At 40.4% G+C, this 16,158-nt stretch overlaps 1 pseudogene; it reads right to left on the reverse strand.

The window, feature by feature from the left end:
* Positions 1-6,385: 6,385 nt before the first annotated feature.
* Positions 6,386-6,805, reverse strand: LOC142424074 (peptidyl-prolyl cis-trans isomerase A pseudogene; annotated as a pseudogene).
* Positions 6,806-16,158: the final 9,353 nt, after the last annotated feature.

Genomic DNA, 16,158 nt, shown 5'->3' on the forward strand with positions numbered 1-16,158 from the left:
AAAGACAGTGACAACAAAATCCAAGTATGATGAAGGGAAAAGTTTCAGCGCTCAAATTGTGAACCTCCAATTTGTAAGAAGCTAAGTGGGCAGTTGGAACTCAAAGTCCATCTGGAGAATATCTAGTCATATTGGGCCTTTGGCAGATCCCCTTGACAAGCTTTATTACCAGACAGAGATGATTGTAAACTTGATCATGGTGGATCAGACCATGGAATAATATACTTGGTCAGTTGACCTACCTCTTCACCCAACCTGAATTTTCTCTAGGGTCAAATATTTTTCACTTGTTCCACAGCAATTTTTCCCCCTCTGGACTTTAAAATACTGAGGGTGATCTTTTCTTTGTTACTCTTTATTTTCATTTTTATATTAATTTATTCTTGCTGTTTTATTTTGTTTTTGTGTTTTATTGTTTCTATTGGGTTTCCAGGTTTGTAAAGCACTGGAATGGATGCATAGAGACAATATCTAATGTAATGGTCTATGGGGCATGTGGGGAGCAGAGGAGTCAGGAGGGTGAGGGGATTTGGAGAGCAAAGAATGAATGCAAGAGAAGAGGGAACATAAGAATTCGTTATGATGTGTGTGTATATACATATATACTTACTACTCCTAAAAAGCGATTTAACTACGTAAGTTTATTATATGTGAATATATCAAGAAACCCTACATTAAATAAACAAAGTTTGACCAATGGTTACCATGGGTGAAGGAGAAATGGTTATTAGGGGGTATTCAGTTTATATTAATGGTGGTGGGATAATTTGGAAAAAGATATCAATAATAGTTGAAAAAGTAATATATGAAGAGTATAATCAAAGGCACTGAATTATACATGTAATCATTGTTGAATTGGGGAATTTTTTTGTGTATACCTTACCAAATTAAAAATATGATAGGACTAACCATGAGTATAAAGAAGAAAAATTTGGATTGATAATGATTGTATGCCTTCCCCCCCCCCCAAGAAACATCTTTATTGATACAGTATGTATTTGCCATTCCCTCTGACATACCCTGAGCTAATTACTATCCACAGGCTGACCGGGGAGGTGCAGGGAAAGGAACATACTGGGCAGACAGACGTGGGACTAAGAACTGCGGGGGGTGAATACGACTCCTTCACGTGGCAAAGATGAGGAAGGCCACCATTAGGCAGAAAAGCTCCACGGCCTTTGAGAAGGCAAAGCCCAGGATGACATAGAAGAGCTGCTGCTTCAGAGAAGGGTTCCTGGCACACCAAGGATGAGGCTCCCAAACCCAGTCCCAATGCCGCCACGCCAACTGTGGCAGCCCCAGCCCCAAAGAACTTGGCTGCTGTGCCAATGTCCTTGCTGGCTTAGAAGCTGAGACTAGGGATGAGTGAGGTCAGGTAACGTGGGCTGTCGAGCTGATGAAGTGCTCATCTGTCAGTGTCTCCGGCTATTTCTGCACCAACACAGACAAAGGTCAAGTCAACAACTGGGAGATGCTCCTGACCAGGAAAGGGGTGGAGACGAATTTGGTGCAGGCATACATTTTTTTTTAATTTTAACAATTTATTGGGGCTGATACAATTCTTTTCACAGTTCATACATACACATACATCAATTGTATAAAGCACATCTGTACAGTCTTTGCCCTAATCATTTTTTTCTCTTTTCTTCTTTTACATTTTATTAGGGATACATTTTTAAGGGATGAGGGTCAGTGTCAGGGGAGCTGCTTTTAGTGCAGAGAAGACAGACAGCTGTATGCCTCTTCTTGATATGATTGAATTATTGAATTGTAGCATATGTGCATGAAGTTCCAATAATTTTTTTTTAAAGAAAGAGATTGTCTGTTACTTACACAGACCTTCAGGTAGGGCTTTGGTTAACAGGCTCATGGCTGTTTTTCTCTTTGTGAATAAAATTCTATTAACACACAGCTATGTCCTTCACTACTGCCTGCTGTTGCTTTTACACTCAATTAGTAGGGTTCAGTAATTGTCTCCAAGACTCTATAACTAATGAATAATAAATTATGGTTTTCAGGCCTTTTTCAAAATGGAAATTTGCTAACCCCTGATCTAGGGGTAGAGTTAGGAAGAAAAACAGCAAGGCTTTCTGAAATATATAATTTTAAACTATGATGATTATTTGACAGAATATTTTTAAAATTTCATCTGGATGGATAGGTTAGAACTACCAACTCCAGTTGCACAGTGGTGATTCGCTCAGCTGTTAAAATGAAGTCAATCATTCAGATCCACCAAGTGAAATACAGGCTTGAAAATCTTATAGAAGTTCTAGTCTATCCTATAGGATTACTATGAGTTGGAAACTATCCGTGTTAGCAGAATTTGTTTGGGCGAAAAGTAACTTTTAAAATTTTACTTGAAAAAAATGACAAACCAATTTCAAACCATCAACTTTACAGTCATTAGTTCAATCCTTAACAGCACCACCCAGAGAGTCCACTGAGTCTGCCTGAAAGGTATTCCAACTATGGCAGTTACATGATCTCCTGTCAACTTGCAAAGGAATGAAGTCTAGCCTGTCAATCAGGTCACAGCTTAATGACCTCATTTGGAGGTATAAAGGAGATAAATAGCTCACTGGAGGACAGATACTCTCTCTCCCTGCAAGGCATTCCTGTTGACAAGCCACATGGAGCTATGCAAGTATCAGCCAGAGCCTTGGAGCTGGAGGAGCCATAGGGACAGACCCATGCCAGCACTAAGATGCTTTCAATGGCACTGGATCCACAAGACCTTCCACCTCCTAGCCTGTGGTGTGCCTTCACTCAGCACTGTTGCATGTGTTGCATGAATCTGAAGTGGAATTTAGAGACTGGTATCAGACATATGGGCTAATATTGGACTTAAGGTTTGATCTGAACTTGGCTGGTATGTTTTCTCTTTATATATGGCTTTTTCTATACACATAGGAATATCTATGAATTTCTTTATATAGTCCACCCGGACTAACACACTGACCTTCTCAAAACATATGCTGATCGCCCCTGGCAGAGTAATATTCACTCCCTATGGAACAAGCTCATTTGTGTTTTTCTCTCCAAGAGAATGTTTTCTCTTCTTAGAACTTTGAATTCACAGATACCAAGAGTAGGCACTGAATCAAAAAATATAGATTCCAAGTGGGAAACTGTGAGATGAAGAACCCTGAATTGAAATAAGAAAACAGACTTGAAACTCCCTCTCCAAACACTCCAGAGTCAGAATTCTTCTTTCAGGCCCTTACAGTGCCCTGCAACACAGCTCCCTCCCTGCATGCGTGGTTCGTATCTGTACTCACACTGACTTTCCTCAGTGTATCTTCCCCACCGTAATACATGGATGTGTGATTGACTTTTAGACTCTCCATTCACTGATACAGTGTGTTCATGGTAATGTTTCTGGAGATGGTACACCAGCTTTCATAGAATCTGTATAATACGCGATAACAACAGTACTAATATGTGAGACCCACTGTAGGCTTGGAGCATGGCTGATACAGGTCACGGCAGTGCTACTCAAAGTGAATCCAGAGATTTCACAAGAGAATCACAAAGACATTTTATGCTCCCTCAAGTCTCGTCAGACTCAACCAGTTGCACATTAGTGTTGACACTTGTAAACACAGTATATGTTGGTCATGAAAACCATCACACATTTCCAGTCTCCTGTTCATAGCCACTCACACACACTAGCTCTCAATAAAATGACTTGTTACAATACCTGAGTGAGATGACTCTTATGTTCATACAAACTACTGAATGGGGATACCTGGGAACTATGGTACTGTGGATCTTCTACCAGAACTGTATGGTTGGGAATGGTGTGGATTTTATTAGCAGAAAGGAGGGAGGGAGTCTATTTGCATAACTTCCTATTACACAGCAGCAAATATGGTTGGATAATTTCAAAATGCTCACTATCCCACCATACACATAAATGAATATACCAGCAGAATTGATGGGAATAGTGCTTGGAAATGATTTATTATTATGTGATTGTGATACACAGAATACAGGTCTCTTCATATTGTTTCATACACAAGTGATTTATATATAGATGATTTAAGGCAGAATGTATGCTCACTTGCTTAGCTTTTTTCAATTTATTTCATTTATGTGACAATAGACCCATAAGTTTATATCTAGCCAACATGAATTGATTTTAATGTTCAATATCTTAGAGCAGGAACATGTGTATACCTCAATTTATCTGTTTTTATACATTTGTTTCTTGTTTCTGGTTTTTTCTTCTCTTTCTCCATTTTTTAAAACATTTTATTAGGGGCTCATACAACTCTTATCACAATCCATACATATACATACATCAATTGTATAAAGCACATCCGTACATTCTTTTCCCTAATCATTTTCAAAGCATTTGCTCTCCACTTAGGCCCTTTGCATCAGGTCTTTTTTATTCCCCCTCCCTCCCCACGCTCCCCGTTTCTGGTTTTTTAATGTAAGTTACTATTTGGGTTGAAATAAAAAAGTGAGGGGGGGGGGAAGCATTCACATTCTTATTACCAGAAATCACAGAAACAAGCATGACCATACTGTAAAATTTTCAACAAAGTTGTAATATTAAAAACAAGAACAATAAATATATTTTTAGTGAGAGAGTTCCCATTAGGAGAGAAAAACACCAAAGTCTTAACTTTGCTGGAATATAATTCTTAGATAATATTTAAACTGCATAAAGGTTTTTCTAAAATATTTAATAATTTAAAACTTCTTGTGTTAAAGTGAATAGGATCTCCCAGAAGCACAGACTGATGAAAATACTTGTTTTATTGCAGAACATGTCTTAAGATGTAGATAATAAACAAAAATTGATTTCCTTCTAATCCCTTGATGGTGACTAGGGTAGCTGGAGAGTAATCACTGACAAAATGCAACCAAACTTACCTCTCCCGACCCTTAGCAGAACAAAAATCACTGAAAGGCTAGGTATGCATTAATAAAAATCTACATTTAACTGGCACAGGCCAGAATACATCTGAAATTATGTCCAGAAGCAACTCTCTTTGGTTTGTTTATGTATGAAGTGTTCAGTCTGAAGAAAAACATGAAAATATGTAGCTGAAAATCTTCTTCAGCAAGGGAAAAAGGAAAGGGCAGGCCCAGGTCCTCGACCAGTAGTAGTACCTTTGCAGGAGGAAAGAAACAATGAGAAAGCTGTATCTCAGATCCAGCTTCTAAAAGGAAAGAAATGGGCTTTCTTGAGACAATGATAGTTACCTGGGCTCGAGATGGGTGATCTGTGGGGCCTCACACCCTGGGTACCATCAATCCTCCAAGGCCAAGCCAAGCAGCTCTAACACTGAGGCACCTTGAGCAGGGAGCTACGAAGGTCTAGTGGGATAAACTATTCCACCCACTCTCTGTTGAGTTGGGCAGTCATTTCCCCAGTGACCTTTCTATTCATAGTATGGACATGGCCTTCTTGGAGGTCACAGATGTGGAGCAAGGTCCTCATGGCACACTCTTGTGCGGCCCAATAACTAGTTTAGTCACACCCACTCTGCCCTGGAGGGCACTTGCTAACATTTGACATTTAACCTTATCTCTTTGTAGCTTATATAACTTTTCCTGATCCTCCCCATTGTTGAAAACTTTGAATGCTGCACTGAGATGGTCTTACTCTGAAGTCTGGGGTCCACATTCTAACCTTTTTAAAGTTTTATTTTAACGTCTGGAGCTGATTGTGAGATGAAATTTGAGTGAAGTACAATGATCCCTTCTGGTGTAGTAGGGTCAACTTTGGTATACTTAAAACTTCTGGAAGATGTGACAGAAATTTGGTAGAATTTTCATTTAGTTCCCAAATGATTTCCCTAATTTTGTCATTAACTGTCTGCCTTAGTTGAGGCTTTCAGCAAGCCCTCAATGAGATAAAAATCATATCATTTTGAAGAATAAGGTGCTCATGACCATCTGATAATTCCAAGCAGGGTTGTGCTTGGGACTGCCTTGAAGTCTACGGGCTTATCCCAATTCTGGGCATGCCCTTCATCACCTCTCTTTGTGCAGCTATCTAAATCTCTCCCCATCTTCAGAGGTCAAGGCAGTTGTTAAAATCATATAGATGTCATGCCAAGTAAGATCATATGACTGAGATATTTAAATTCTTTTAAAAATTATTTATCTTTTATTTCATAATCATAAACTTAACTCTGTTTTACAGCTGGACTCAGGGGCAATAAGGGAAGTAGGAAACCCAAAGAAGTGGCGTGAGAGCACAAGATTAAACCACACTGCAAGCACATTGGGAATAGAAGGGTGATTTCCCAAGCTATACAAGGAATGGTCTGGTGCTTAAAACATGAAAATCCAGATCAAATTTAATTAGAATTGTCCATAGTCAACAATGGTGACCTTCTTGCTGGTCTTGCCATTTCTGGAACTAAAACACTCCATGGCTTCCTCCTTTCATCTGACCGAAGACCACGTGCTTGCCATCCAACCATTCAGTCTTAGTGGTGCAGATAGAAATCTGGGAACCATTCAAATTGGGCCCAGCATTTGCCATAGACAGGATGCCAGGACCTGTGTGCTTCAGGATGAAGTTCTCATCTTCAAATTTCTCTCCATAGATGGACTTGCCACTAGTGTTATTATGGCGTGTGAAGTCACCACCCTGGCACATAATCCCTGGAATGATTCTATGAAAGCAGGACCCTACATAACCAAAACCTTTCTCCCCAGTGCTCACAGTATGGAAGTTTTCTGCTGTCTTTGGGACTTTGTCTGCACACAGCTCAAAAGAGATGAAGCAAAAGAGCTTGCTGTCGACAGCTATCAAAAAAAACTCAGAGTTGACCATGGCTGGACACAACAGGGCCAGAAAGACTACAAATTCAGGCAGTGGCGTCTGCAAAGCCGATATTTAAATTCTTTAATGTAAGTGTCTGGGTCCAACGTATAACTCCAAGATGTTTTCCTAAGACTGATAAATAATTTAACAAGAAAGGGATCTGAACTTTTACAAGCCTCTCTGGTCCTGGGACATCACAGAGGGGAATAAGGGGGACAGGATTGAGGATGGATCCTGTGGATTTGAAGCTGCTGTCTTTGTGCTGGAGAGAACTGAACATCAAAGAGTGAGAGGCAGAGATGGTGCGGGCAGTAGGGGACAGGTGTCAGATGTTTTAGAACATGGCAAGGGTGGGAGGAGTAGACAATCATGGTATGGGCAAGGGAGGAATTTGGGTAAAATTTTGTATGAGGTAACGGGAGGGGATATTGGATTACACTTTGTAGGCTCAGAGGTGGTGAGACAAGGCAGGAGTGGTAGGAGGTGGTGAGGAGGAAGACTGAAGAAGAATGAGACACTATAGCAAAATAGAGGGTTATAGTCTGACAGCAGGGAGATTGCAACAGTATCCAGGGGGGTTGGAGAGACCTGGAGGGGGTGTAAGGGGGAGGGGAGAAAGAAAGCCCAGCAGCAGTTTAGTCAGAGACAATAGGCACTGAAATTGGCTGCACAGCGTGATCCGAAGGATCAAAGACTGATTCTTAGTCTGAGAGAGGAACATTTTCCTGAACCAGAACTTGGATAGGGGAACAATTCTGACATAAATGAGGTTGAGCACAAAGGAGACAAAAAACTTGGATATATGGAATATCAGATTATATTTTATAGATTAAAAAGAAATTATTGAGATCTTGAATAATGTTTAAATCAAGTACACCACCTGGTAACCATCTTGAGTTGTTCAATTTGTCCGTGTTACATAAGAAAATCCATTTTCCCCTTTGAATAACTGATTTAAGACCCAGGGAATAGAAGTTTGCCAGTAAACTAACCAGAGGTGTTTTATGCCATTGCTTAGTGTGGTAGTTATATAATCATTTGTCAATTTGATTAAGACTGAAGGGGTGGAGTCCAGCGTTTCAATCAAAATATAACCAATGGCCCCTGTGGCAGGTGTGGGTATGCCCTTCTCCTGTCAATTCTGGGAATTTTGTAATTTCCTCCTTGGAGGCAAGAGACAGACTCTCTCTTTCTCTTTTGGCTCACTCCTTTAAAGACCCTCTGCTGACCAGACACATGGCACTGCACTGATAAACCGCATGCCCTGGGAACTAGAGAAGTCATGTGCAGACCCTGCCAATGCTGAGATGCTTACACCACCACTGGATCCAATGACATTCTACCCACTAGCCTGTGATCATCCTGCATTCAGCATCATTGCATGTGTTTCTTAAGTCTGAAGAGGACTTTATATAGATTGGTACCGGATACTTGGGCTAATATCAGACTTATGAATTGAACTGGGCTGGGTTGGGATGCTTTCTTAATGTATAATTACTCTTTATACAAAACCCTTATACACATGCGTTTCTATGGATTTCTCTAGCCTACTTGGACCAACACACTTAAAATTCTTACAACCCATTTTAAAAGGCTGAGCAAAAATTTGAGCTCTTTTAAATGAGGTAGCAAAACAGGAGAGCATCCTTACACTGAATAATTACCACCTAAGCCCCTGGGGCTGGGAAGGCCACCTGACTGAGCAAAGATTCCTGGTATATGGACATTTTCAGAAAGGCCAAGAGAAAATGAGCAGACCACCTTGGGGAAGGGAGCCTTGGATTCAACACTCACTGATGCGTTGTCAGAGGGTCTTTAGCTGAAGATGAGATCCCTTTGTTAGGCTCGCTTGAAGTGGGTCCGGAAAGGTTGCTAGAAGGGGGTCTGGAAAGGCTGCTAGAAGGAGGTCTGGAAAGGCTGCTGAGGACTTTACTGGCTAGGGAAAGGAAAGTGCCACTTCAGTCCTAGCCTAGACAGCCTCCCCATGCAGGCCACCATATAGTAGGTTTTACAGAGACAAGAGACAGAGTGAGATGTTTAATTTATAGATTTATTGAGAGAGGTGCAGTTTGTAGGGTACAGGAAGTCAAAAGAAATTAGGTGAAAGGGGTTTAAGATAGTAAGGTAAGAAAGGTTAGAGCTGGCTCTTCGTCTAAAGCCAGAGGATTAGCCAAATTAAAAGGTGTAAAGTCCATGAGACCTGCTATTACATAAAGGAGAACATTAGGCTTAATACAGACCCATGAACAAACTACAGCAGAATTGGTGAGGAAGGGGCTAAACAACTCTAATGTCTGATGCAGAACTGGCAGAAGAAATCCAAGCTGGAGGGAGAGTCCGCCTTCAAGGTAGAGAGAAGAGGTGAGAGCAAAAGAGTCCAGAGCAGCAGGAGGGTAGAAGGAGCCGAGTCCAAGCGAGGCAAAGGATCAATTTGGGTATGTAAGTCTTTGGGATGTCTGTACACTTTTTGATATGAGGGTTCCCCCACATCTTTCTGGTTGGTGTGGATAACTCCAATGGGCTGGCTGCCAGCTTCCACAGACTGACACTTCTTAACTGGGCAGCAAGATGGGTGGAGTAAGCTTTGTAAACAGAAGAAACCTATGCTGTCCTTAGTAAAGGCTTCCAAGGGACCCTAGAAGGGGTCTGGCCCTTTGTCCGGAGCCATGAGGCCCGGTCATTACTTGGAACTTATTAGGACCTGCCCGGAGCCATGAGGCCCGGTCATTACTTGGAATTCATTAGCCTGAGCCAGCCTACAGCACTGCAGCTGTGTTTGACATACTTATCTTGCCAGACATAGATAAGGAAGTCTCTATCTGTCTGCATGATTCTGTTCTGCGGTCACTATTCCCGGTATGAACTCTGCTCCAACCTTGGGTAAACATATGTGTAATGATTATATATATACATCTGCATCCTGATTCCCCCACCATTGTTCTCAGGGAAACATCTGCGTTTTGTTTCCCCCACTAGTGTTCTCAGGGAAACACTTGCGGCTTGTTTCCGTTTCCCTGGCCTATATAAGCTATAACTTTCCACTCAATAAACAGGACTTGATCAGGATATTGTCTTGTCCTCATTCTCCATGCCTCTTGTACCCCCCCAATTCCCACTCTCTCCTCCAGGACCCACGGTGAATGTCCCGCGGGACGGGGCAACTGGCGCCCAACGTGTGAGCTGGATATGAGGCATAAAGTGAGGAATGAAGGCGCAGGAATAAGCTGGCGAGTTAAAGTGGAAGAAAATTCCTTCGGCCGCCATGGGAACCTGCTGCGGCGAGACTGAAGGTGAGAGCGCCTAAAGATGGGTCAAGAATTAAGCAGGCATCAGATTTATGTGAAACAATTGAAAGAGGCCTTAAAGGCATGGGGAGTAAAGGTCAAAAGTTGTGATTAAAAACAAAGGATCCCATGTCAGACACCACTGAATAGCACGGCCGTGAATATTTAGAGAAAATTAAGAGTAAGTGGTGAAAAGTTGGAAGTAATAAATAATGGGACAGATTTCTAGTAAATAATGTATGTATGTAAATATGTTTCAAAATGTGTTATAAGCTAAAGGAACAAATATAAGTTACCAATGATTAGAGAAGTTTTCAGAATTTGTGGGTAAGATATGTCTTTGGTTTACTGAGGATGGGACTGTAAATATTAGGGATAGCCTGGATCCTAAGCATGAAGGACTCTGGGGTGAGAATAATTTGGTTGCATGCTCAAACAAAATTGAAAGAAAAGTTGCTGCTGAGCCTCCAGCTCCTCCCCCTCCACCACTGAAGCCCCAGAAGCCGCTGGAAAGTGAACCTGAGGGCTTTGAAAGCAAGCAGAAGCAGTTAGAGGGCGGTCAATACATTATCATGATAAGGATCTAGGACTTAGAAACCTGGTGCCTGGAGACTCAGACGTCCTGCTGGGATGAACCAATTGGCAAAGGGGGTAGCCTGGGAGCAAGTGTATGAGTCATTAGCAACAAAAGGGGAGTAGATTTAGGAATTCCAGGATGTTATCTATGCTCAAGGACTGGCGAATGTTCCCCCCATTTCATTCAAAACTGTAAAAGATTTAAAATCTGCTTGTTCTCAATATGGTTCTGTGGCTCATTTTACTATGGAGTTAGTAGAAGCCGCGATAGGAGAAAATGTGTTTTGGGCAGAAGACTGGTAATAGCTGGCTCAAACGTGTTTGTCAGGAAAAGACTACTTGTTGTTGAATTCAGAGTTTCTTGAGAGTTTTCAAAATACAGCAGATATAAGCTGTTTGTGTGAACAAAGTTTGTGTGAACAATGTGTGTGTGGTGCGTGCGCACGTGTGTGTTTGTGTGTGTGTGTGTATTACACACTCTTTCATTTTGTATGTACAAATGTTTTTCTGAATGTTTATTTTAAGAATAAAATCACTTGCTTGTGTTTATTACTGCTTAAAGTTGAGTCTTTTTTGAGTATTTAAAAATAATTATACCAATGAAACTACTCTCTCAAGGAAAATATTGCCATCATTTATAGACTATGTAACTTTCAAGTATGTGCTAATTTTTTGTCCCTTTGTCTAATTAAAATCAGGAATTGTATTAAAAAATTAAACAATTGTTTTTAAAAAAAAATGCAAATACTGCCTGCTAGGTAGTGCTGAGACCTTTAAGAAACAAGAGCAACTTGTCTGATTATATCAGACTATGCTAAAATGTTAAAACTTTCTTTACTCAAGGCTTGCTATAGCAGTTGCTTTGCAAGGAAAAACAGTAAAAGAGGGTTAATGATACTGTGAAATTTATGGAAGCCCTGCAGCCTGGGCTCCCTTCCCCCTCTGCTATTCCAGCCAATGCATATAAAATCATTTTAGATTTAAAAGATTGTTTTTATACCATTCCCTTGGATCCAAAAGATTATAAAAGATTTGCTTTTAGTGTTCCTAGTGTTAATTTTAAAGAACCTATGGAGCATTATCAGTGGAAAGTCTTACATCAGGGAATGTCTAATAGTGTCACCTTATGTCAAAAGTTTGTAACTGCAGCTATAAAGTCAGTGAGAACTTCTGAAACGTCGGTATATAACATTCACTATATGCATGATATTTTGATGGCTCATAGGGACCAAAAAGGGTTCTCTTTATTTTTTACTTATTACGAGAAGCATTACAAAGGCATGGGTTAGTTATAGCAGAAGAAAAAGTACAGGTTATTGAACCTTACAAGTATTTAGGACATATTTTACAGAAAGGTTTTGTTTAACCCCAGAAGATAGAAATAAGAAAATATCACTTACAAACTTTAAATGATTTCCAAAAATTATTAGGAGCTATTAATTGGCTTAGACCATATTTAAAAATAAGTACTAGAGAGCTTAAGCCTTTGTTTGATATTTTAAAAGGAGATCCTGATCCAAATTCAACTCGGGAAATTTCCCCTTTAGCAGACAAGCCTTAAAAATTAGTAAATTTATGTATTCAAGAACAAATTATGTTTATTAATTATGGTAAACCTTGGTACTTTTACATCTGGTGTGTTATGGCAGAAAAGACCATTATTGTGGGTATACTTAGCTTCTTCAAGAAAAAAAGAGTTCTGAAACCTTTTTTTTTTTAAAGCATCAGAAGAATACATAATTTTTATTCAAAGGGGATTTAGAATCTTTGTGGAAAAAGTTCTTGTGATAGTTAGGTTTTATCCAAACCTGATTGGGCCACAATCCTTGGTAATTTTTTTAAAACAATTTATTAGGGGCTCATACAACTCTTATTACAGTCCATACATATACATACATCAATTGTATAAAGCACATCTGTACATTCTTTGCCCTAATCATCTGAAACCTTATTTTGAAGAAATAACTGAATTAGTGATGAAAGGTAGGTCCAAGTCTGTTAAATATTTTGGGAAAGACCCTAATTCTATAGTCATACCTTATGACAGGCTCCAAACTTCTTGTTTATGGGAAAGTTATGATTCATGGGAATTAGCATTTGCTGAGTTTTGTGGATTGGTGAACAATATTTATCCTCCAGATAAATTGTTACTATTTGCTAAAAAACATTTATTTATTTCCCCAGCATTTGTAAAAATAAACCCATACTTCATGCCCTTACAATATTTACTGATGGTTCCTCTAATGGAACTGCAGCTACACACTATGGTAAAAAAATTCCCTGCTCAATCTGCACAGTTAGTTGAGCTACATGCAATCATAGCAGTTTCTCAATGACATCTTTGGCAGATGGATGTTACTCACATTCCTTCATTTGGTAAATTGAGCTATTTGCATGTTACTTACTCTGGATTTATTGTGGCCATTTCTATGACTGGTGAAAAAACGTCTTTAGTTATTCAACACGTTACGTTGTTTTACTGTAATTGGTATACACAAATGCTTAAAGAGAAATAATGAATCTGCTTATATTAGTGAATCATTTACTTAATTTTGTGTCACTTTTCGAATTAAACACATAACTGGAATCTCTTATAATCCTCAAGGCCAAGGTATTGTGGAATGTGCCAATGAAACTATTAAGCGACATTTAGACAAAATGAAAAAGGGGAGATATACCCTTTTACTCCCGGCAATTTAATTAATCATACTTTATTTTAACAGTTTGGAATTTAGATGTACACGGTCAGTCTGCTGCTGACTGCCTTTGGAAAAAGATTGCCAAACATAAAGACAAAGCATATGTAATATGGAAAGATCTACTTAATGGAAAATGGCAAAAGCCAGCTCCCTCCTGATTTGGGGGCGAGGGCATGTTTGTCTTTTCTCCCACAGGAGGCTGATGGAGCAAGGTGACTGCCTGAACCTTTGGTGCAGTTTGCAAACTAAGCAGATGGTAATTCGCCTCTAAGTGCTTCTGGGGACATTGCACAGTGAGCAGTACTAGGCTTAAGTTCCTGATCCACCACTCTTACATCCTGCTATCGGGGAGTCTGGAAATCACAGTGTGGGTTAATGACTCACATCTTCCCTGTACAAGGTGAAGGAAATGTATTCTCATCCACTCCGCAGTCTTTTTCTTTTTGTGGACTAGAGATGTGAAAGAATAATAAAACCATATTGTGGAGATCAGGTCCCATGGACAAGCCTATCCAGTATAACATCACAAAAGAGATATATCATCGATTGGTCCAGCAACCAGGCAAATACTAAAAAATATTGCCGAATGGAAAATAGAGACTACTTTGGAGATGTGAAGCTTATGGGCCTTTCCTACAAACCGCAAGGAAACGTTACTGCCTGTGTAACATCGTCTTATGTACTTTTGGCAGGGAATATTACTATAGATCATGATGATTGTAAGTTTAACATGTCTTGTAATAATTGTAATTTGTCCAATTGTATTACCTGAACCCCTGAGGGTGTTGTCATTGCTATTTTGTATCAATCTTTTATTATTTAAAAAAGATGGTTACAGGTATTTGAAGAGATTGAGAAAACTAAGAGTTTTGTAAGTTTGCTTATAGCAAGTATTTTAGCTATATTGTTTAGTTGCTACTGATATTATTAAAGCAACTGTACTTTATCCAAAAATGCGACTAATGTGTTGGGTACTCAAAAAGACGGAACGTTAGAACAAAAAGTTAATGCTCTTTATAACATGGTCACAGCAAGAGTGTGTATTGTTGATCTTATGCATACTTCCTATGATACTGTGCAAAGTTATGGTTAAATTATTGGCCTTAGGAACAAAACTTCATGAAGTGCACCTGTGCACTTCGCCCCCTCCCCGAACAGGGGTGTAAGGCAGAGGCTGGTGAGTCAATGACGGGTAAAATCGAGTCTGAGTCTCTCAACCTAAGACAGGTCATAGTTGCCTGGAGGACTATGACTGATGACGGGTAAGGGAGATTTCAGGACTCGAAGACCTAAGCCAGACACAGTCATCTGCTGATGTTTTGAGTGAAAACGTCTTCAGTAAATTAAAAAGGAGGAAGAAAGATGTTAAAGGCCATTAAGACAACCTTAAAACAGCTGAAAATTCTCATGACTTGTGTCAGTGTTTGCTGATTTCTTCTGTGACTCTATCAAGAGCAAGAAAGTATGCAAGGTCTGGAAAAACAGGTGTTTTAATTTTCTCAAGGATGTCTAACTTGGCAAAAGATAGAGTTGCTATGTGTATCAACTGTGCTCGCTTAACAATGAGATAATTAACACTGGGTTGTTTCTGCATGAATATAAGGAATATAATGTTGTTATCATTATTTTAAATTTTTTGAAATTTATTGCCTTGTTATCTGTAATGTCCTCGAACCATGCTAGCATGAGGTACTGCACAAGTTCTTCTGAACAGCCATGAGTTGAACCAAGTTCGTGGAGTAATCCCCCTCCGCAAAGCCTGAAGGACTGGCAGTCATTGACGGGTAAAATCGGCACAAGACATACCAACCTAACACAGACATTGGTTTGCTCTTATTTTATGAAGGCATTCCATTGATCAATGACGGTTAAGGATGATTCTTGATGCCTGACAACCTAAGACTCAGTTCCTGAAGGGATTTCTCTTGGCTTTGAAAAATATATAAAAGGGAGACCTGTCCGGAGCCATGAGGCCCAGCCATTACTTGGAATTTATTAGCCTGAGCCAGCCTACAGCACTACAGCTGTGTTTGACATACTTATCTTGCCAGACATAGATAAGGAAGTCTCTATCTGTCTGCATGATTCTGTTCTGCGGTCACTATTCCCGGTATGAACTCTGCTCCAACCTTGGGTAAACATATGTGTAATGATTATATATATACATCTGCATCCTGATTCCCCCACCATTGTTCTCAGGGAAACATCTGCGTTTTGTTTCCCCCACTAGTGTTCTCAGGGAAACACCTGCGGCTTGTTTCCCTTTCCCTGGCCTATATAAGCTATAACTTTCCACTCAATAAACAGGACTTGATCAGGATATTGTCTTGTCCTCATTCTCCGTGCCTCTTGTACCCCCCCCAATTCCCACTCTCTCCTCCAGGACCCACGGTGAATGTCCCGCAGGACAGGACAGCCCTTCTTTACAGACCTGTAGGCATTCCCAAAAAAGACTGGGCCTTCCTCTGGCTGAGTTCAAGGTCAACGAACCCTATCTTTCTGGAGCTGGGCCTGTCTCTTCTTCACTTGCCAGCTGCCAGGTTGACGAATAGCCTCCAAACTGGGCCATTTCCTTGAGGCCCCCAGTCCTAGAAGGACTTAGCCCAGCAACCTGGGAATGCCTATCATGTCTCAGTGCGCGGTGGATGCCCGGGAATGTCACTTCAACACCCTCAAGGCTGAGTGAGCTTCCCTGTGGCCACACACTAGCTGGCACGAAGAGCCAGGGAGTTTCTAGACCTGGACCTTGGGTTCTCCGCTGCCCCGCTCCCGGGAGAAGGTACCGCACAGGTGACAAGACTTA

Source organism: Tenrec ecaudatus, chromosome 13, assembly GCF_050624435.1.
Source record: "Tenrec ecaudatus isolate mTenEca1 chromosome 13, mTenEca1.hap1, whole genome shotgun sequence".
NCBI lineage: Eukaryota > Metazoa > Chordata > Mammalia > Afrosoricida > Tenrecidae > Tenrec > Tenrec ecaudatus.